Consider the following 23,574-nt stretch of genomic DNA (forward strand, 5'->3'; position numbering starts at 1 on the left):
AGGACAGTCTGTCTGGTGCCGCTTTGAAGGAGAATTGCGATCCAAAACGCAGCGGAAATTAAAATTTTTCTCCTTAGAGATCCTTACGAATGGTCATGATCAGTGGTAGAATATTTACCTCATGTGACGATTGAAACCTTTGGTGCAGATCTCTTGTGACGATCAAAACCTTTGATGCAGATCCACGGAACGATCACGAACGTTGAACGATGACAACGTCTCTACTCAGTCCACACGAACGGGTTCCTTCAATCTCAGTGCTAGCTGGTACGAATGAAGGCTTTAAGTGAGAGAGAGAGAGAGAGAGAGAGAGAGAGTGAAAACGAAAATAATGCAACCGCCATTAATGCTTCTGCACAAGGGTTCTATTTATAGAACCACTTGTGTGGGCTTCAAGCTAAAAAGCCCACTTAAGTGTATTTTGGCCCATATCTTATAATATGCCCAAAATCACTTAAGCCCATGGTACCTTACCATATTTCGTATTCTACTCAAGTACACCGTACCTTACGATGTTCTATAATTCACTTAAGGGCACCGTACCTTACGGTATTCCTTAGTTACTCTATCTCTCATCAATCCGTCCTTTGTGTGTGACCCTGTAGGTTTTCGTGACGTTGGCAATTATATTAAATCACGCATTTAACATAATAAACAGTGAGCGGTATCTAGCAACACATCACTGCTACCCAAGACACAAAAATGTCATGTGATCTGACAATTCCTTCTGTGATAATACTTATGTGTATAATTACCCTTTTGCCCTTATGTCTATATTGAACACAAGGCATAGACCGTGTCATCCTTGTCCAGTTCAATATTGGGCCCATAGACATTTATCCTGTTATGCAGGATGGGAAAATTCCATCTAGGTCACTCATGTCCCTCAGCATGCTTTGTGGAGTACCCATCAACTGTCTTTATGGTTATCCAGTTACGGACAACGTTGGATCAGCAATAAAGCACTCGACTCTACATCTAGGATCCATAGTGGTTTCAGGTCGAAGAGTAGAATACACTATTATCACCATGAGAATAACTTATGACACCTTGCATAACTTTCTATATAGTATTCTCATAGCGGGTCAATCCGGTATAAATATTACTCCTAATATTCATACCTATGTTTAAGACTTGATAACTCTTTATCCATGATCCATGAGATGCGATCATCAGTCTACAAACATAATAGTCTTAATGCTTTAATGTTATCCCACTTCACACTAAAGCTCGACTACGGATACTTTAAGAACAGTGCCCTTATGTTTAATGTGTTCTCATGATTAAGTCACATTTAATACATTAAACGGACTATCTATTCTAGGGACTTTATTAATCAACCATAATAAAGAAAATGCCCTTTTATTATTCGATACAAGTACCAAAAAGTATTGGCCTCTAGGGCTTACACCAACACGCTTTGCGTTGGTACATGGGTTTAGACAACGCGAACATCCGATCCTTCAATGATCTCGGCGAAGCCTTCATCAAGCAGTACAAGTACAATGTGGATATGGCTCCCGATAGAGATCAATTGAGAGCCATGTCCCAGAAGGATAATGAAACATTTAAGGAGTACGCCCAGAGGTGGCGAGAGGTGGCAGCACAAATCGTGCCTCCGCTAGAAGAGAAAGAGATTACTAAGATCTTTTTGAAGACTTTAAGTTCTTTTTATTATGAGCGGATGATTGCTAGCGCTCCTTCTGACTTCACCGAGATGGTAAATATGGGGATGCGTCTAGAAGAAGGGGTCCGTGAAGGACGGTTAACCAGAGAAGAAGGCTCTTCTGCCAAACGTTATGGGGCGTTTGCAAAGAAGAAAGATGGAGAGGCACATGTTGTGACCTTCCATGAGAAACCAAGAAGACCCTCTGTGAGGAGGAAGACTGTGCGTCCCGCCAGTAACCAGCACCAGATGGCTCATATAGCACATGTTTTCAGAGACAATCAACAGTATCAGCAACATAGTAACAATCAGCAACCACATCTGCAATATCAGCAACAACAGCACCGTCCGCAACAGCAGGCCTACCAGCCTTGAAACAGTAATCAAACCAACACGAATTACAAGAGGAAAAAGGTCACCTTCGATCCTATTCCAATGACGTACGTAGAGTTATATCCCTCTTTGATAGAAAGGAAGCTGATTACTCCGAGAGACCCACCGGCTATACCTGCTAACCCCCAGTGGTGGTATAAGCATGAGTTACATTGTGTTTACCATTCTGGTGCTCCCGGCGACGATGTGGAGAATTGTTACCCTTTGAAGACCAAGGTTCAAGACCTTGTGAGGTGTGGTATTTTATGTTTTGAGGACGTAGGCCCTAATGTGAATAAGAACCCATTGCCCGAACATGGGAAATCTATCAACATGGTCCAGGGTTGCCCTGGCAAATACAAGGTCAAATATGTCAGTCATATTCAACAGTCTCTGGTCCAGATGCATCGTTTGTTGTGTGACTACAGTCATTATGAGCATGACCATGATAGATGCCGAGTCTGCTCTGTTAACCGATTGGGTTGTTGCCAGGTGCGCAAGGATGTTCAGGAAATGCTGGACGAAGGAGTCATTGAGATCCTTCAAAACAGGAATGTTGATGAAAATGAGCCTGAGGTCAATGTGATCTCCCCAGTGTTCCGGATACCCGAGCCTGTTATCATCAAGTACAATGGTAGCAAGTAGAAGGCTTCTCCCGCTCTGATCATTAAGCCTGCTGGTCCTGTGCCTTACTCCTCTAAAAAGGCAGTTCCCTATCGCTACAACGCCGTAACAGTAGAGAATGGGAAAGAGGTATCCTTGCCCTCTTCTTCTGTTGTGAATATTGTCGATGTTAGCGGTTTGACCCCTAGTGGCCGTGTATTTTCAGCACCGCCGAAGCCTCAAATTAATGCTGATTTTGTTGAACGCCCGATCGGGAACACTGTGAATTCTCCGAATCCGGCACTTGCTATTAAGCCCTCCTCCGTACTGAAAACTCCTACTTCTGTTGGCCCGAGTGGCAATGTGAAAGAAGACTGTGATGAGATGCTGAGACTCATCAAAAGGAGTGAGTACAATGTTGTAGACCAACTTCTACAAACGCCATCCAAAATATCTGTGTTATCCTTACTCTTAAATTCAGAACCACACTGAGAGGCTCTGCAAAAGGTGTTGGATGTGGCATATGTGGATCACGATGTCACTTTAGAGCAATTCGATAGCATTGTTGCGAACATTACTGCTTGTAGCAACCTGAGCTTTTGTGACTCTGATCTCCCTGAGGAGGGAAGAGATCACAACCTGACATTACATATATTTATGGGATGTAGAGACGATGCCATGTCCAATGTACTGGTGGACACTGGGTCATTATTGAACGTATTGCCAAAGTCCACTCTCTCAAAGCTATCATATCAAGGGCCTCCCATGAGGCAGAGTGGAGTAGTTGTGAAGGCTTTCGATGGGTCTCGCAAAATTGTGATTGGGGAAGTTGATCTCCCAATCAAGATCGGACCAAGTGATTTTCAGATTACCTTCCAGGTTATGGACATTCACCCATCGTATAGTTGTCTCTTAGGCAGACCATGGATTCACGAGGCAGGCGCCGTGACATCCATCCTACACCAGAAATTGAAATTCGTGAAAAATAAGAAGCTGGTGGTGGTAGGGGGAGAAAGGGCTCTCCTGGTTAGCCATTTGTCTTCCTTCTCTTATATAGATGCTGAGGTTGAAATTGGAACTCCTTTCCAAGATTTATCTATAACTGAGCCTGTTGAGAAGAGAACTCTTTCATTTACTTCCTATAGAGATGCGAAGTTGGCCATTGAGTGTGGTGCAACCACTGGTTTAGGAAAAATGATTGAGTTAGAAGACAACGAGTCCCGGGCTGGCATAGGTTTTTCTTCTGGTACTTTCAACAAGCAAGGGCTATTCAAGAGTGGATGTTTCATCCACACTGGTCTAGATGAGGAGGCTGCTACCGTTTTAGAAGAAGATACAAAGGATTCTGGCAATTTCATCATCCCTGGAGGGGTCTGCAACAATTGGGTCGCTGTGGATATTCCAACAGTTGTCCATAAGTCGACGTAATAATCACTTTGTTTAAAAACCCTTCTCCCATGCCAAAAGGAGGAGTGATGACATTGTTGACGCATAAGTACAATGATATTTTCATTCAATAAATTCATGTTAAATATTTGTTTTTCCCATTTATTTTCCCTTTTTGTTTTTGCATGAAATTGGTGATCACATAAAACCCTAAAAAATAAAATAAAATCAATCTTTTCATCTGCATAATGATTTGCCTTGTTTGAATTCTAAAGCTTTTCATATCCAAAAATCATTATGCAGGTTGATTTCTAAACCCATTGAATATAATGACCCAACACCATCTCCCAATTTTGAATTCTCTGTATTTGAGGCAGAAGAAGATGATGTTGAAGAGATTCCTGATGAGATCACCCGTCTACTTGAGCATGAAGAGAAGATCATTCAGCCGCATCTTGAGAATCTGGAAACAGTCAACTTCGGGTCTGAAGATTGTGTGTGAGAGGTAAAGATTGGGGCACTTCTGGAAGAATCTGTTAAGAAGGGGTTGATTAAGTTGCTACGAGAATATGTTGACGTCTTTTCCTGGTCATATGAAGACATGCCTGGTCTAGATACTGATATTGTGCAACATTTCCTACCTTTAAAGCCTGAGTGCGTGCCTGTGAAGCAGAAGCTCAGAAGAACTCATCCTGATATGGCAGTAAAGATCAAAGAGGAAGTTCAGAAGCAAATTGATGTGGGGTTTCTGGTGACTTCTACATATCCTCAATGGGTGGCCAATATTGTGCCCGTGCCTAAGAAAGATGGAAAAGTCCGGATGTGTGTGGACTATAGGGACTTGAATAAAGCTAGCCCGAAAGATGATTTCCCTCTACCACATATTGATATGTTGGTAGATAATACAGCTAAATTCAAAGTCTTCTCGTTTATGGATGGATTTTCCGGATCAGATTAAAATGGCACCCGAGGATATGGAGAAGACAACATTCATCACACCTTGGGGAACATTCTGTTATCGAGTGATGCCCTTCGGTTTGAAGAACGCCGGAGCCACGTATCAACGAGCTATGACTACCTTGTTCCATGACATGATGCATAAGGAGATTGAGGTGTACGTTGACGATATGATCGCTAAGTCAAGATCGAAGGCTGTACTCCCTGTAGAGGTGGAGATCCCATCAATGAGAGTCTTGATGGAGGCCAAGTTGACTGATGCTGAATGGGTTCAGAGTCGTTATGACCAGCTGAACTTGATAGAAGAAAAGAGATTGACTGCCATGTGCCACGGTCAGTTATATCAGCAGAGGATGAAGAAAGCTTTTGATAAGAAGGTCAAGCCTCGTGTGTTCCGAGAAGGTGACCTTGTGCTCAAGAAAGTCTTGTCTTTCGCGTCCGATTCCAGGGGCAAGTGGACTCCAAACTATGAGGGTCTGTATGTTGTTAAGAGAGCCTTTTCAGGCGGTGCTTTGATACTTACAACTATGGATGGGGAGGATTTCACTCGTCCTGTGAATTCAGATGCAGTCAAGAAATACTTCGCCTAAAAAAATAATAAAAACTGAATAACTCGCTAAGTTGAAAACTCGAAAGGGCGGCTTAGGCAAAAATGAGCGTCTCGGTGGATTGAAAACCCGAAAGGGCGATCCAGGCAAAAGTTAGAGACACAAAAAATATATAATAATGATATATGTATCCCGCTAGATTGAGTACCTCATCCTGGGGTAATCTAGGCAAAAATTAGGGATTTGGCAAGTAACTGCATCCTGACAAGACTTTGTTCTACAACTATCGTCCGTCAGAGATCCTTGCTCATTATCAGCCAAAGCTTCAAATACATCGGATTCAGAATTGGTGGAGAAATGGTCATTATGTTCAATGTAGCCCTTTTCCAATATATATCACCAATTTCAAATTTGTAAAGATCTATGGAGTCTTGCCATTCGCAGACTACCATTCTATCAAATAAATTTGAGCCTTTTATCCAATTATTGGCACTCTTATCTGTTTCTATTAAACAAATGTTTTGCATGTTTTGATTAAGAAAATATCATTGTTTTAAACGATCAAATTTTTTATAATTTGTTTTTAAACAAAGTGAACATTCACAATGACGAAAGGATACTTAGGAGATCCTCAGTGCTCTCCCAAGGATGGTACGATCCCCAACAGGGTAAGATTTTTGTCCATATTCCTGGCATGACTGTATCTCCTCCCTCCGGAACCTTTTGTGGTTTATCCTACCAAGTGGATTGCTTGTTGAGAGTCACCTCTCTTCCCTTCAGCAGAGTAGCAATATTTCGTCCTCAGCAGCTTGGATCTCTTTGGGCAAGAGCGGTATTTGGTGTTTGATCCCGATAAATCCTTTATCTCCTCGGATAAATTCCCCAGTAGAGTTGTTGGTATGGTAGACCTTGTCTGCGATAACTCTCGTCCCCAGCTGGAATGATTGATGATTCATCCCCTACAAGGTTCTGTGCTTCCCGGTATCTCTAATCCCCAGCAGATTGGATACTCCCCGGCGAACTTGGCTTTCTCTCTTGAGATGTAGTACCGGGTGGTTGATTCCTGGACCTGGTTGTGTTAGATATGTCTGTTTATCAGCATACATCATGCATAAACCACTCATATACATGCATAATTATAACATTCAGATATTCATGTTGCATTCTTTGCCATATATCGTTGTTTGTTGTCTCCTGCTATTTGGTGATATATTTCCCCAAGCAGAGGTGTGTGTCTGATCTCTCCATATAGAGTCAGCTCCATAGGCAGAAAGCGTCTATCCTTTCTTCCATATTCCCCACTGGGTTATATCCTCGTGGATGTTGATTGTTTTTGTTCCTTCCCAACACATATATTGGGATGGTTTTCCCCATCGAGTTATATCCTCACCGGGACAAGTCTTGATTTGGTGTGCCTATCTAGTTTGATCCTAGATCGGTCTCTTGAGACTCTTTTCCTGTTTCCCCGTGGTAAATGAATAATTGCTCAATATTTAGTAATTATTATCCCCGACGGAGTCTGTGTTTCTCTACCCTCATACCGGTAGTTGTAAACCCTATTTCTTCCCTTTTTGCAGAGTAACTATTTTTGCTCATCTTTAATTGGTGACAGTTATCTTCATCCAATATTCGGTGATGATATCCCCTCATCTGCTTGGATAATTGCCCTGATTACGCAATTTATCCCCAGCGGGTCATCTCTCGTCTACCTTGTTGTTGTTGGTAACGATTGTTTCTCCCCTGAATTGGTCATCATTATATACCTAGTTTCGGTATCCCGATGCCTTTTCTTTTCGGTCGATTTATCCTTTATTAACCCAGTAACCGGTTGTGGATAATCGTCCATGCGAGTATATTATCTACGTTCTGACGGTAATAGATAATATATCTCATGCACTCTCGGGTCTGAAGCCTTTTGTTCTTCCCGAGTTGAGTAAGATTCTTATCCCCTTTGTGGAGTCGAACATCCATCCTGTAATCGAGTTTGCTTTTAGCCCTCTTTTGGATGATGAGTGTTTTGGGAATATTCCCCAATTCACGCCTTGGTTGGTCACCTATTATATGCCCAGTAACCGGTATCCCTGGTGCTCCTTCCTCTCTGCTCCCTATTATGACTGTTTGTCCCCTATGGAGTCAGAATCCCTGAGTTGAAGTATACCTTTTAGGTTTTCCTCAGACGTTTTGAAGTTTTGATATCTCTCACCCTTATGTCGGTCTTGGATATTCATCTCTTCCTGAGCATGTTGTATCTCTCACCCTCATACCTGGCGTTCATATCACATGTCTCCTTGAGCTTATTACCCAGTAACCGGTAATACCTCGTCCCGCTGCTTCCCCAGGAGTGTCCTTGTGGACATCCCCAACGAAGTCCCTTAGTGGATTGTTTTCATCCGGATTTTATCCGAAGTATCCGTTGTGGATAGTTTTTTGCTGTATTGGCATATTCCCCAATACATGCATCTTCGAGTCAGCTCGAGTCTTTCCATTAGATCTTTTCCCTTTGGAATTCTGTTCCCCACGCTTTGAGTCGTGACCTGCTCACGCATTTTTATCCCTTTTCTATCCCCAGGGTCTTGGTCCCATGGAGTGAATTGCTCATATGGATTATCAGTGGCTTCTGATTTCTTTGCTTTTATGGACACATATATCCACAGAGTGTTACCATTTTTCATACCTACGTTTGCATCATGAGGTCTCTTAGGGACCAAAATTCGTCTCTTTGTTATTATTTAAGCCCATTCTACCCCGTCGAAACGAAGATTTTAACCTTCACTTCTCCGGCTAGAATGACCTTAAATAGGGGCATCTGTAAGACCCCAATTTTGACCCTAAGATCCCTCATGGCATCATAACATTGCATTTGCATTGCCTCAAGGATCTTTAATATCTTGGTTCCCTTTGCCTTTGGGTGGGACTCCTTGTGATTGGTTTGAGATCACCAAGCATGCTTGAATTATACATCATTGTTTCTCTTACTTTTGTTTACTAACCAAAAGCACAAAAACGTGTCACTAACATCTTTTGTTTGAAGCTTGAGTATCATCCAAGACACTTTGTGCGTTCTATTTAGATGACCAGTCAACACAAGGGAATGACTTGAGATACTTCCAACAGGTTCAAATGGGGTCTATTCGTCAGTCAAAACGTTAATCTTGAAGGAGAAAAAGTTCGTTCATGAGTTGTCATGCTCGCTAGGCGAGTAGAATGGGTCGCCTAGCGAGTCCCAAGAAAAGCCACCAGAATCACCTACGCTCAGAGGAATTTCTTGAACTGTCATGCTCGCTAGGCGAAGCCCACGTGTTAAAAAAAATAAAAAATAAAAATAAAAAAATAAAAAAATAAAAAAATAAAAAAATAAAAAATAAAAAATAAAAATAAATAAATAAATAAATAAAATTTTGGACTTGGGCCTCTCTCATTTGAGCCCACAAGTCCATAAAAATCAGGTTATAAATTCAGAGTTTCAGTGAAACAAAATTTGATTCTATTCCTATTACCCTGGCAGGAAAAAGATAGTGAGAGAAGAGCTAACAGAGTTCAGAGCAACCTCCAGAGACTGAAGGGAACTCATCGGCAAAGAACCAATTCCCTCTCATATAAACCCTCAGATTGCTTTGCAAACCCAACTGGGCAATTCAATTTCATTCGATCTCTCCAGTCAGGTTTGCCTTATTCCCATTACTTTATGCTTTTAATTTGAATGCTCTGAATGTATGAGGTATTATGGGTGAATTTGATACCCTTTTGATGCATGTGTTTGACAAGAGGTTTAGGCCTCCTACCCTTGGTTGCTTTTTGTGAGCTTTTTGTGAATTTCAATGGCATGATTCATGTGGTTACATTTTGATTTGGGGGCAACTCTTGATTACCCTATCTTGTTTCTCTAACATGTTTGTTGAGTTTTGTTTTGTGAGGGCTCACATACTCTTGCAGGGATAGCTTGCATGGTGTTCCACTTTATTTGTGGGATACCACCTGGAGGTCTATTCCGATTACATGTACTGACTGACTTTCTTTGATGGTGTTAGCTTGGAAGAGTCTTTGGGTTTCTTATTTATCTAATTGATGTTACTTCGGATCTTTATCCGTACGGTAGATCTCTCGATCCCTTTACTTTTCCCGCATGTTACCGATTTCTTAGGTTTCATGTAGCCTCTCGTGGCATGTCATTTAAGGTAGCGCGGTTCCTTCATCTAGGACTGCCCTTTTGCATGAGCGTTCCTAAAACCCCAAACTCATTGATTTTTCTTCTCCTAAGAACACGTTATCTCCTTCTACTACAGGCGAGTAAGTCTCCAAAGGTCGAGCATCCGGTAGATTGCCTAGTAACGTCGTTCACCCCAAAACACAACCATTACCCCGTAGTTGGTCGAACTACGTTTTGCTCTGATTTTCATCCCAGATGAGATACGTAGGCATAAGACGCGATGTCTTAGCGAGCACACTCCTCTTTAACCCATAGGTAGCCGAGCTACGAAGACTCTGATTCTCAGACTCAGATGAGATACGTATGCAGTGGATGCGACGTCCGTGCGAGTCATTTTCTTTTGACCCTTCTTTTAGTAAGTAGTACATTAGATAAACATACACGCTTTTTATCATCCCTTCAATCATGTTTGCACAAATAAATTTTCACAAAAAACAACAACCTTTGCAACAAATATGAAAAGGGCTCCCTAGGAGTACCTAGGATGCTTTGGGTGCCTAACACCTTCCCATTGCATAACCAACCCCCTTACCCAGATCTCTGACATTTTTACTAGTTTTTGATTCGATAAAACTTTTAGGTTTTTGTTCGCTTTCTAACCATTCCTTTGGATAAATAGAAGTGCGGTGGCGACTCGACTTGTATGATTTACCTTGGATTTAGTCAATATCTCTAATGGTAACGAATACCCCGCTACACTATTATGCGATGTCTTTCTTTTCATAGAAAATCCCAAGAGTCGGTCAAATTCCTCCAAGGTTGGAGTTAAATGAAAGTCTTGGAATAAGAAACTTCGAAGCGGATGATCATAGAACTGAGTCAAAGCAGTGATGGCTGGTGTTTGAACATCTACTTAGAGGAGATCCAAAATCTGGCCAAACTTTCCTTGCAAAGTAACCCTGAAGCATACAGGAAGTTCATTCAAAAGTCTTGATATGTTGGCAATATCTGGCATTTTGGCTTTGAATGGTAATGCTTTCCTTCTTTCTGAACCCATTACAAACTTTTTGTGCTAGCAACTGCGTGTTCAAAAATTCCCTGAAAACAAAATAAGTATGAGTGTCATGATGTTATGCAAATGATCATGAATGCATGGTATTTGGTTTTGGGATATCATAAGGTAACTCAAAACACCCTATTTGGTAGGCTTCTTAACAGATAGTTCTAAGTTGGTTACCCATAAACCCACTCACGGGATAGTTTCTACATGTTTGATAAGGTTCCCTGAGTTATTCAAACATTTAGAGAAAATAATAAGAAATTAAGTTGGAGAAAAATACAATTATATTTTTTTCATGTCTAGTAAAATAAAGTGAGAAAATAAGACCAACTTAATATTAGACATATGTATATTATTATTTAAAAAAACTCTGGTGATAAAACAAATAAATACTTTTTTTTGTTCTCTTTAAAATCTAACTAAAATAATAACAAAAGAAAATAAATTAAACATAACACTTTATTTATTTATTTTTTCCAATATAATCTAAAAATAAAAATAACTAAATTAACTTTTTTTTAAATATTCTTATAACACAATCTAAAAATAATAATGAAAATAACTAAATTATTATTTTTTAAATATTTTTATAACACAATCTAAAGCTAAAATAAAATAAATGATAAACTTATTTTTTTAAAAATTTTTATGACATGATCTAAAATTAAAAGAAAATAAATATTAAACTTATCTTTTGGAATTTTATGACATGATATAAAATTAAAAGAAAATAAATGATAAGCTCTTTTTTTGGAATTTTTATGACATGATCTAAAATAAAAATAAAATAAATGGTAAACTCTCTTTTAGGAATTTTTTTAATGACATAATCTAAAATAATGGTAAACTCTCTTTTTGGAATTTTTAATGACATAATCTAAAATAATGGTAAACTCTCTTTTTGGAATTTTTAATGACATAATCTAAAATAATGGTAAACTCTCTTTTTGGAATTTTTAATGACATAATCTAAAATTAAAATAAAATAAATGTAAACTCTCTTTTTGGAATTTTTTTAATGACATAATCTAAAATAAAAATAAAATAAATGGTAGACTCTCTTTTTTGGAATTTTTTTAATGACATAATCTAAAATAAAAATAAAATAAATGGTAAACTCTCTTTTTAGAATTTTTTTTAATGAGATAACCTAAAATAAAAAAATAAATAAATGGTAAACTCTCTTTTTAGAATTTTTTTAATGACATAATCTAAAATAAAAATAAAATAAATGGTAAACTCTCTTTTTGGAATTTTTATTATTATGATTTCTATGTATTTACTTATTTATTTATTTTTTATTTTAAAAGAAATAACAAAAGAGAACTTTTAAACATTCACTAAAAATATATAAATAAAATTAAAATTAATATAAAGAAAAAAATCTAAGTTTCTACTAATATTCATCTTATTTGGTGTTTTAAGAAAAAGAAACTCGAAATTATAGTTTTAATGAAAAAGTTGATTCTATTTTTATTTATTTTTTTATATTTGTTCTCTTTTTTTATTATTTTAAAAAAACTAGGATTAAACTAAGAATAAAATAAATAGAAGCAATAAGTTGATTTAAATGTTTTAAGAAACGGAAAAAAGAATGGACGGTTAACCGAAAATGTGTGGCTCGGGACCGATCATTCGAGGGTTCCCACCCGAATGTTAGATTTCAATGGTCATCTTCTTTCGTATTTAGTTAAAAAAAATTAATATTGCATTTGTTTAAAAAAAATAGATTTTGAATTAAATTGAGAATGATTTAATTGGGTTATAGAAATTACCTGGTATTGGATCGAAAATTAGTTTATAGTATAATGACTTAATCATTTATCAATATTAATAATTAACTAATTTGATTAAATATATTATCCTAACAAAAATAAGTAAATAAATTAAGAAATAAAGTAGAGATGAAAATCATGTTGGGAAAACAATAATTTTTCATTATTATTATTATTATTATTATTATTATTATTAATACCTTAATCAATCAATTAGATAAAAATATTAAAATATAAGACAAATAAGAAAAATAAAAAAATGGTGGAAATAAAAGAAGAAAAAAAGGTGAAACTTTGAGGAAATACACTACAAAGGCCCAAAAGGGCAACCAAGATATCACAAAACGGGTTGGACCAAAGGCCGAAACCCTTGCTTCACAAACAAACCCTAGTGTTGAATCTGTTACCAAGGAAAGGAAAAAAACAAAACAAAAAGGTTGATCATGTTACCTAGAGCTAGGGGTGTTCAAAACCAAACCAACCCAATAGAAAATCGCAAACCAAACCAAACCGCAAAAAACCGCATTTGGTTCGGATTCGTTTGGGTCATTTTTTAATAAAACCGCACGGTTTGGTTTGGTTTGCGGTTTGTATTTTGCAAACCGAACTAAACCAAACCAAACCGCATTATGTTACAACCCAAAGTTCACTTATCCCACATCCAACCCAAACCTCAAACCTAGTATGTCTTAACCTTACAATTACAAACGATTTTCTCTAAATCACACTTAGGGTTTCAATTTCAACCTTCTTAAATTTATCATAGTAGTATCACACATTCTTCTCATCTTCTTTTCCATGTAGGTCTCGCCTATTCTACTCTAATAAGTCCTCTATTATGTTCTTTCTTTTTTATCTTTTATGTTACTATTTTCTCTTCCAATTACGTTTTTATTGCACTTTTCTTCTCAATCTCGTATCTCTTATGTTCTTTTTTTCATCTTCTCTAATCTCTCATCTCATATGTTTTTTTATGTTTTATTATAATGTCTTTGATATTATTTTATCTACTATTTATATTTGTCTTTTATTCCACTTTTGTCTAATATGGTTTTTTGTATATTGAATGAAACGTTTTTGTCTAAATATGATTAATTTTGATGTTATTTAGTAATATATGAATGATTAAACACAAAGTTATGTCGTTATTTATAGGAGTATATATGGCTCAATAAAAATATTATAAAAAACCGAACCAACTGAACCAACCCAAACCGCATTGATTTGGTTTGGTTTGGTTTGGTTTTATTTCTAAAAGTCAATCAAATCAAACCGAACCGCATGCTTTTTTCTCTTGCGGTTCGAGTGATTTTTATCGCAAAAACCGCCCAAACCGCACAGCGAACACCCCTACCTAGAGCCACGCGGATTCAGCCAAAGCAAGAAAAATCATGCTGACAATTAATGATCATATTATGGTAAAAAAAAGGGGGAAAAAATTCAATGCTCACCGCCCACCCGTGCAGATCTCCATTACTTTATGTATTTTATTTTTTATTAAAAAAATTAATTAGAGTTAATGACCTTGAAAACACAATATTAATAATAATAATAATAATAATAATAATAATAATAATAATAATAAATAACAGTAAGAAAGGAACAAATCATAAAAAAAAACAAAAACCCAACACTTTTATTTTCTTCTCTAAGCCTCTCCCTCCCTCTCTCACAATGGTCGACCCCTCCTTTCTTCCTCACCACTTCCAATTGTGTTCTCTTCTACCTCTCCTTAAACATGAAAAAAAAAACCACATAAACCTTTTCAAAAATAGATCTAATGTTTAAGGACCATGATGAACACATAAACCTTCTTCTTTGTCATTTGGAATGAGAGAATCACGATGAACAACATTCATCAATTTTTTCCAGAAATTTTTTTAATTCATTTAATCCCTAAACTTTCAACACTAATCTTCCCTCAAATCTTGCCCTTAAAACAAATATGTAAGCGAAACAAACAGACAACAAATATATATGGAGATCTTGCTCAATCTCGACTCGAAACCTAATTTATATGTCGCAATGAAATCAAAGTAATAAACATAAACTCGAATCAGTACAGTTGACGAAACATGCATAAAAGGGTGTTCAGATCAATACAAAAGACTTCGTCGAAGCTTTGAAGCTCCAACGACATTTCGATAGCTGTGAAAGTTACCTCAGGTGAGCCAGAAAGAAATTTTCTTCGTCTCTTCGTACTTTGTTTCCCTTTCCGCTTCTGTATGTGTATATCTTTCTCCCTTCCTCTTCTCTTGTTCTACTATATGATATTCTTTAAATAAGTAAAGATAAACCTTAATGCAATCCAAGCCAAAACCTCTATATATTCAAACACTAAATATAATGCAACAACTGTAAATTATGGATGTATGATAAAATAAATGCCTGGAAGAACAAATGCATGAATGACATAATATATGATAGATGTTTGTATGAGTGAATCACAAATTTATGAGTAATTGTGATTAGAAAATCAAGACCTTTAGTCAACCACAAGTGGCATCCATAAAGGTCATGAATCATCCAAATCAATAACCCTAATGACTTAAATGATTTATGATAAAATGTAATGAACTGAGCTTATCAAACTAAACACGAACAAAGATATTTAGTCCTTGATTATTGAATTTTAAAATATGCATGAAGATAGGATCTTATAACAAGATGAAATGATCATGATGCAAAATGAAATGCTAGTTAATCATGAATGCAAATAAATGGACACAAATGAGTGAATACAGATGAATGATTGCTAATGAATTAATGCATATGAATTAGGAGGAGCAAAATTTAGGGTATGACAGATGCTTTGGGATTATATTATTCTATTAGGAAGTGCCTACACAATATCTAAGAAATATTGCTCAGCTAGCGAACAAAGTTCGATAGGTCAAATGCTTGAAGCTGAGAAGGCCGGAGTGAACAAAGGTAAGAAGGAACAAGTGGCATATGTCAATATGGAAGACAAAGACTTTATGTCAGGTGTCGAATATGACCATGTCGAAGAGAGTGAGGTCGATGTGGCCGAGTTAAAACCAGGACATCCATATGTGTGTAAACAACTTACACCTGCAAATGGGAAAAACCCTTCTGAACTTGAGAAAAATGATAAGTTCCCTAAGAAAACCTATACCTTCAACGTGACCAAATGTGATGAAATTTTCGACTTATTGGTTGTAGATGGCCAAGTACTAGTGCCACCAGGCGCAAAAGTGTTACCATTAGAGCAAAGAAAGAAGCGAGGGTTTTTTAAATATCATAATTTTCTAGGGTATAAAACCTCACAATATTTTCTTTTCAGGAATCTTGTTCAGAATGCTTTGAACGGCGGAAGACTCAAGTTCGCTAAAGGCAAAACTCCAATGAAGATCAACTCCGACCCACTGCAAATCAAGGAAGCCAATGTTGTTGAGCCTGTAGGAATCAACATGGTCAAGATCATTGATTTCGACATGGAGGCAGAGGATGAAGCTTTCGAGAGCAATGAGATTGAAGTTGTTTATCCTAAGGTTGGTGAAGGCATGTTTGAATTCTTCCATCGATGCAAAGTTGAGGATTCATAAGTTATGTTGTGCCCTAGGTGCAGTGTTGTTTTCGATAAGATTGCTACAAAGCAAGTCGAGAGTGCCCAGCATGTGAAGAGGAAGGAAAACTAGAGGAGGGGCAAGCCTGAGTTCTATTCCGACAAGAGGGGAGTCCCTCGAAAAAAGGAGCAGTTTCCTAACCCATTGGGAGGCAAGCCTCACACTTATGTGCCAGCGTCGAATGCTCTAGAGGGAGGTGGTTAAGGCCTGTGGAAAGGAGCAGTCTAGAAATCAAAGCTGAAGGAATGTCGAAATGGGTCGAGACTCTTCAATGACCTAATGAGAAAATTTTCAAGTATCTGAGAGGCGATCATATGGGCCTAGTAACTATAAGGGTAAGAATTTTATGTCAAAGACTCAATTGAGAAGATTTCATAGGAAAAAGAAGGCGGGGAAGGAAGTTGTTGAATCAAGCAATAACAAACCATACTAGAGTCGAGTAAGTGATCAGACTAGGAAGTCAATCAGAAGACAGTTGTTTTCCTCTAATCAAGTTAAGTCAAATGGAAAAGAGAATGAAAAATTACCATCTAAGGAGGATGAATTAGTTACTGATAATTTTGAGTCGGGTTTGAAAGACGATTTCAATGTGATATGTAATGTCGTATCGATACTCCCAAGGGAGTATAATTATGCCACAAAATTTTTTGAGCCAACAGATTGTGAAGATGAGGAAATGATTGAGCACAAGCCTGTGTGCTATTTTGTCATGAACAACGATTGCATTGAGGAGCATAATGTGTTTTTCGAGACACGTCACGAAGGAATTAAAAGTCATTTGAAGCCCTTTTTTATAAGGGAAAAGGTTGAAGATACAATCCGATGTTAAAATATCACAGGTTTTTGGTTAGGTCCGTTAAAACTAAGGTATTTAGCTCAGATGTTATTAAACTTAAAGACTAACCGATCCATCCGTGTTAGTGGAAAGAAGACTAACCGCTTCAATCCACCGTTTGACTCATTCACTCTCAAGCTTACTATGAAGAAAAGATGCAAACGCCCACATCTATCATCGTGTATATTGCCATTGAAGATCAATCACCATTTCCTTATATAAGGGGTTCGTGAGTCTTTCCTACTAAAAACTCTAAATATTTAATAGAAATTCTCAAGATTAATTATTTGGGAGAGAAGTAGGTCCTTTTGTTTTGACCGAACCTCTATAACTCTTGGTATTCTTCTTTTCCCTTAACTCTTTTTATTTTCGCTATTTATTTTATGCATTTTATTTTTGCGCTGCTTAGATTTTGTTAAAATGTTTTTAAACTGATTTTATTTTCCAAAGTTTTTCAAAATCAAGTTTTTCCACAATTCACCCCCGTCTTGTGTGTGAAGTCTCAAGTCCAACATAGACGACGCCAATGTTTCGTACTATAACTAGAGTTGATCGGAAAGTATGAATTCAGAGTTTGTTACGGTGATTTAGAGCTTCTGATGCGGTGGAGAGAGGCTGACCTACAAGGTTAACACTCTAATGCTCAAGTCACTATGCGATTGAAAAATGATGTTTAAATGAAAAAGGGATTTAAATACTTATGAATGACACAATTTCCTCTTTAAATAGGAGAAATGGTTGGTAACTGCACGTGTGTAGAGTGGCGTAGGAAGCGGACGACCGTTGAATTGATTCAAACATTTGGCGTGGTATTCGTCTTAAAAATTGCATGCTATGTGGAGAGAAAAGATTTATATGTTCGCGTTTAATAACTCATCGTTTTATTATTTAGTCCTTTATTATGGGATATATATATATATATATATATATATATATATATATATATATATATATATATATATATATATATATATATATATATATATATATATATATATATATATATATATATATATATATATATATTCACCATGTTTCTTAATTTAATTTAATATTCTGCTTTAGTTCTTTAACTAAAAAACGTTACAAGTTAGTCCCTTAACTTCACTTTTGTTATCATGTTTAGTCACTTCCATCAATTTCTGGCAAAAAAAAAATGTTAAGTTTTAGGGACATGGCGTGATAACAAGATCATTGGTACAAATTTGAGCCAACATATAAGTTAAAAACGAATACACGATTTAAATTGCAAAAACAAAATCCTCGCAATTTAAACCGTGTATCAATTTTTAACTATATATATTATGACTCAGATTTGTACCAATGATTTTGTTGTCACGCCACGTCACTAAAACTTAATATTTTTTTTAATTAAAATTTGGCGGAATGGGTCAAATAAAAAAATCAAAATGTAGTTAAAGACTAATTTATAATATTTTTTAATTAAAAATTTAAAACAAAATATTAAATTAAATTAAGAAACTAAAATATATAATAAACTTATATATTCAAAAGCTTTTGTCATTTTCTAATTTATTTCAACCTTAACCAAAACATGAACTTTGTTGCATCATTGCATGACATCTCGACTTAAATGCCCGACCACCTTCCCATGGGACTACCAAAGTATTAGTCTACCCTACGTGCCTCCCTCCCAAGTACACATTCTTTGTAAACATTCAAATTATTGAAAAACAAATAAGGAAGTGTACTTTGGGTTGTCTTTTATTCCTTTCCAACCTAAACTTCTCAAGGTATATCTGGCCCACCCCTAACTTAATAACTATAAAAACGACACTTAAAAAAATAACAAAATGTACTTAATAAATTAAACAAGTATATTCTTTTTTCATTTTTTTAATTTAAAAGAAAACCCATTTGCAATGGCAATAAAGGTTTGGGACAACAAACGTTAGGTTTCACGTGAATAGAGTAAAGACAAGGAATTCTACCAACTGAGTAATACTTTTATTAGTTGCTAAAGTAACAATATGTGTCTTGAGAGTATTGTTTGAAAAATTCATGAAAGAAAAATTTATTTTAAAGGTACAAGTCAAACATTTGTAAAAATAATAAATAAACTCATCTTTTTATTTAAAAATTACATCCGTTTATTTCTTGGATAAATGTCTTAAAAATACTTGTTAATATTTTTCTTTAGTAAATCAAATAATTTTGTGTGTCTTAAATCATAAAGCAAAGAGAAAAATAGTTTAGTAATAAATGATGTTAGATAGAAACTTAGAGCATCTACACCCCATCGTATCTATCTAGATTTTTTAAATAAATCCCTCTCAATTTTATATATTATTTTATATTCTTTTAATTGTTTAAATAACTTAATTATATCCATAGAACCATAAAAAAAAATTTAAATGAAAATCTCAAAGGTTGGTGTTTTGTGGTGGAGACTTGAGTTTTAAGAGTGTGCTCTTCAAGATTTCGATTTCAAATTCGGTTAGCTGTTAACAATCTTTGTGTTGGACCAATTCATACAGAATTTTGTTCCGACTTTAAACATGACCTCATTAGTTGACAGTGGGATTGATCTTTTTTAATTAGTCGGTCGCTAGGCTGGATACTAAAATTTCAAAAAAAATCTAAAATGAGTCCCATCAAATTCTACAATATACTCACATTTATATTATATAAAAATATAATTTGAAATAAATTAATTCAAATATATCAAAATACCAATGTTTTAAAAATCGGACTGAAGATTGAACTGGTGAAACTTACGGTTTAAGGTTTCATTGACCCCTAGCTTGATCAGAAGTCTCTCCCGCAACTTGGTCGTCACACAAAGGGCACTCAACAATTCATTGCAAATAGAGTTATCATGGTTAACTCTACCATTTACGGTCTTACCATTGATACGTAGATCCAACAACATGTAGACGTCCTCAAGTGTGACGATACACTCACCGAGAGGAAGGTAAAATGTGTAGGTTTCGGGTCTCCACCTCTCTAACAAAGCAAGAATAAATTTGTAGTCAACCGAGTCTGAGACTATATTGAGGAGATTACCAAAACCGCATCCTTGAATATATGGTTCTATCAAAGGATCATGGGGTATATATTCATGTACACGACATCAAAATCGTTTTGGGTCTTAATAAAACATAAGTAAGAAGAAGTAGTAAACAATAAAAAGATAATTAAAAAATATGTACAAAATACGTAAGAAGAAATAAGTAAGAAGAAGTAATAACATACGAATATCATGATATTGTCGATTGCTCCTCGGTGTTCATCACCCATAGTCAATAGAGACATAATGTTACAGATGTTGAGTAATGCAAAGGTTGAGTGTTGTAAAGGTGAAGTGTTGCAAATGTTGATTGTTAGTGTTGCAGATGTTGAGTGTTGTGAGTTGCTGCTCTATTTATAGATGAGTTAGTGTTGCAACATGTGAATAGATATACATCATGTGAAGCATGAGATATGACGCATGCATGTGAGATAGGTGTGGGCACCTAAGGCTAGGGCGCATGCCTTGCTTTATGACATGCATGGTCACATGCGCCAAGGCTAGTGGCACGTGCATGCCTTTTTATGCATGCAAGGAAGAGGCGTCTAAGGCTTGGGCACATGCCTTGCTTTATGCGCCATTGAAAAGGGCGTCTGCCTTGGATTATTAGGGCAAAGATTCCTTGTGTGCAGGCGCATGCTTGTAGTGTTAGGGCAAAGATTCTTAGGGCAGAGATTCCTTGCAGGTGCATGCTTTGTATTATCTTGTCTCTGCATGGATTATTTGCATTGCATTGTCTTGTCTTTGCAGATCAATTGCGTGATCACTACATACACCGTCTCCCCTATTTAACTGCATGCGAATAACAGATCAATGCATTCACCATCAATAGCCATACAAATCAGTAAAAACACTAAACTTACATTTAAAAAAATGTCTTCCTCACCATATTACATGATCAGTGCCCATACCAAAGGTGAAATATTTGAGCATCAATTATTTGGTTTTTGTTTTCGCAACACAGAAGCAACTCGGTTTACAATAAATCGAATATCAAAATTTTCACATTTGAAACAAAGAATAGAAAAGAAATTGCAGTGTAGTCAGGTGAGCCAAATCATATATAAAAATCCGGTGTGGTTTGCAGACAACCAAGTAAAGTCTTATCAGTTAAAGATTCGAGGTGATGACGATGTTCATCATATGTTTGTCAGTCATGAACAATCTGGGTACAACGATGTATAGTTATATATATTACCACAACAACAACAACAAGTGACTCAGTTCATTGATCAATCACAAGTGCTTTGAGAAATTGATGACGACGAACAAGCTGAAGTCAATGTTGTTGATGAGGAAGAAGAAGAAGTCGAGTTATTTGCTTGATTCAATAGTGAACGCTGAAGAAGAAGAGGAGCCATTACGAACTAGTCATGTATATTGTCCACCTCAACACATGACAAGCTTGAATTTGGGTGCCGATGAACCTTGATCAGATATATTTTACAATCCTAATGTGCAAATTCAAGGATCATTGAAAGAAGGAGACACATTTCACACAAAAGAAGATTGTGTAAAAGCTATTAAAAAGTATCACATGGATCTATCAGCCGATTATAAAGTTAATCGAACTAATGCAATGAGGTACGAGTTTTATTGTGGAAATGAGTGCTGCCTTTTCCGATTGTCAGCTTCTTACCGGAAGAGGAGTGATTCTTGGGAGATTGGATCCATGGGTCCAGTTCACACATGCATGCTCACGAATCCAATGCAAGACCATCAAAAACTTAGCTCTCAGTTAATATGCGATGGAATTTTGTCTGTCATTAGCGACAATCCATCGTTAAAGGTGAGTACAATAATATCGCATATTGTAAAACAATACAGCTATACTCCATCATACAAGAAGGCTTGGATAGCTAAGACAAAGGCGGTTGAAAAAGTGTATGACAATTGAGAGGAGTCTTATAAACAACTTCCAAAATACTTGGTGTCACTTAAACAATATGCTCCAGGGACTATTGTCAAGTTGGAAACGTTGTCGACGTATACCCAAGACGGGACTTATGCTATTGGAAATGGAATATTCCACCGTCTCTTCTGGGCGTATCAACTATGCATCAAAGGTTTTGCTTTCTGTAAACTTATTATACAAATTGATGGTACATGGTTGTACGAGAAATATAACGGAACGCTATTGATGGCAGCGACACAAGATGGAAACAACAACATTTTTCCAATCGCCTTTGCACTAGTTGAAGGGGAGACTGCCGAAGGATGGAAAAAACTCTTCGATTGCACGTTGCTTCTCAACCTAACTTATGTTTGATCTCTGACCGATACCCTTCAATAGTGAGTGTCTACAAAAACATTGATAATGGCTGGCAGGATCCTCCGTCGATGCATGTCTACTGCATTAGACGTATCGCTCAAAATTTTATGCGGGAGATCAACGACAAAATGTTACGGAAGAAGGTTGTCAACGCAGGATACACATTAACAGAACCTTCTTTCAAATACTACAATGAAGACATCAGATTGTCAAACACATATGCAATACGGTGGATCAGCAGTATTCCATTGGAGAAGTGGACTAGGGCATACGACAACGATCAACGTTGGGGCCACATGACAACAAATCTTGTGGAATCAATGAACTCTGTCTTCAAAGGAATTTGAAACCTACCTATAACCGCTTTAGTGCAAGCAACATATTTCAGGCTAAGGACGCTGTTTGAGACCAGACGTTCCAAATAGAGTTCAGTGTCGCAATCTAGGCAGTTGTTTAGTGATGCATCAATGAAATTCATTAGACACGAAGCTGCCAAAGCTAACATATACATGGTTACGGTGTTTGACCGTACTAAAGGTTGATACAATGTTGCTGAGTCCATGGATCATAATGAAGACATGCCGATGGGACAATACAGAGTGGAACTAGATAAAGGTTGGTGCGACTACGGAAAGTTCCAAGTATTTCGTATGCCCTGCTCCCATGTCATTGCGACATGTTCAAAGGTTCGAAGGGATCCATCCTACTTACTATTTGACGTTTACAAAGTCATAAGCCTATCCAATGTTTACAAAATTGGTTTTTCAGTTGTTGCAAAAGAGGATTACTGACCTGAATATCAAGGGGACATTCTCTGACAGAATGAAGTTATGCGAAGAAAGAAAAAGGGGCACCCAAACAACACCGTATTCGAACTGAAATGGACATGACGAACAAAATAGTTCGATTATGTAGTTCATGTCGCCAGCCCGGTCACAATCGTACTAACTGTCCTAGTGTTGGAACAAGCACAACAGGCTAATTTTACATGTACCTCTTTTGCTTGAAATTAAAAATAATATTTATTTCATATGATAACTTTGTGAGGAAATACCATCACAAACAAATACAACACATTCAACACACAAGCAACACATAAACAACAACACAACAGACTACAACAAATAAAATATCATTACTATAATTAAACGATTACAACCATCAAAATAATTTTGAATATATTATACATCATCATGTGAACGTTTCTGTCAGTCTTAATATCCACCCATTTACACACTTCTCCATTTTGGTTGAACGTGGACTCAAGCCATTGAATTCTTCTAATCCTTTCACCATCTGCAACTTCTCCATATAACCAACAGTGCAACGTCCAAT

The sequence above is a fragment of the Lathyrus oleraceus genome, chromosome 1, assembly GCF_024323335.1.
Source record: "Lathyrus oleraceus cultivar Zhongwan6 chromosome 1, CAAS_Psat_ZW6_1.0, whole genome shotgun sequence".
NCBI classification, from domain to species: Eukaryota; Viridiplantae; Streptophyta; class Magnoliopsida; order Fabales; family Fabaceae; genus Lathyrus; species Lathyrus oleraceus.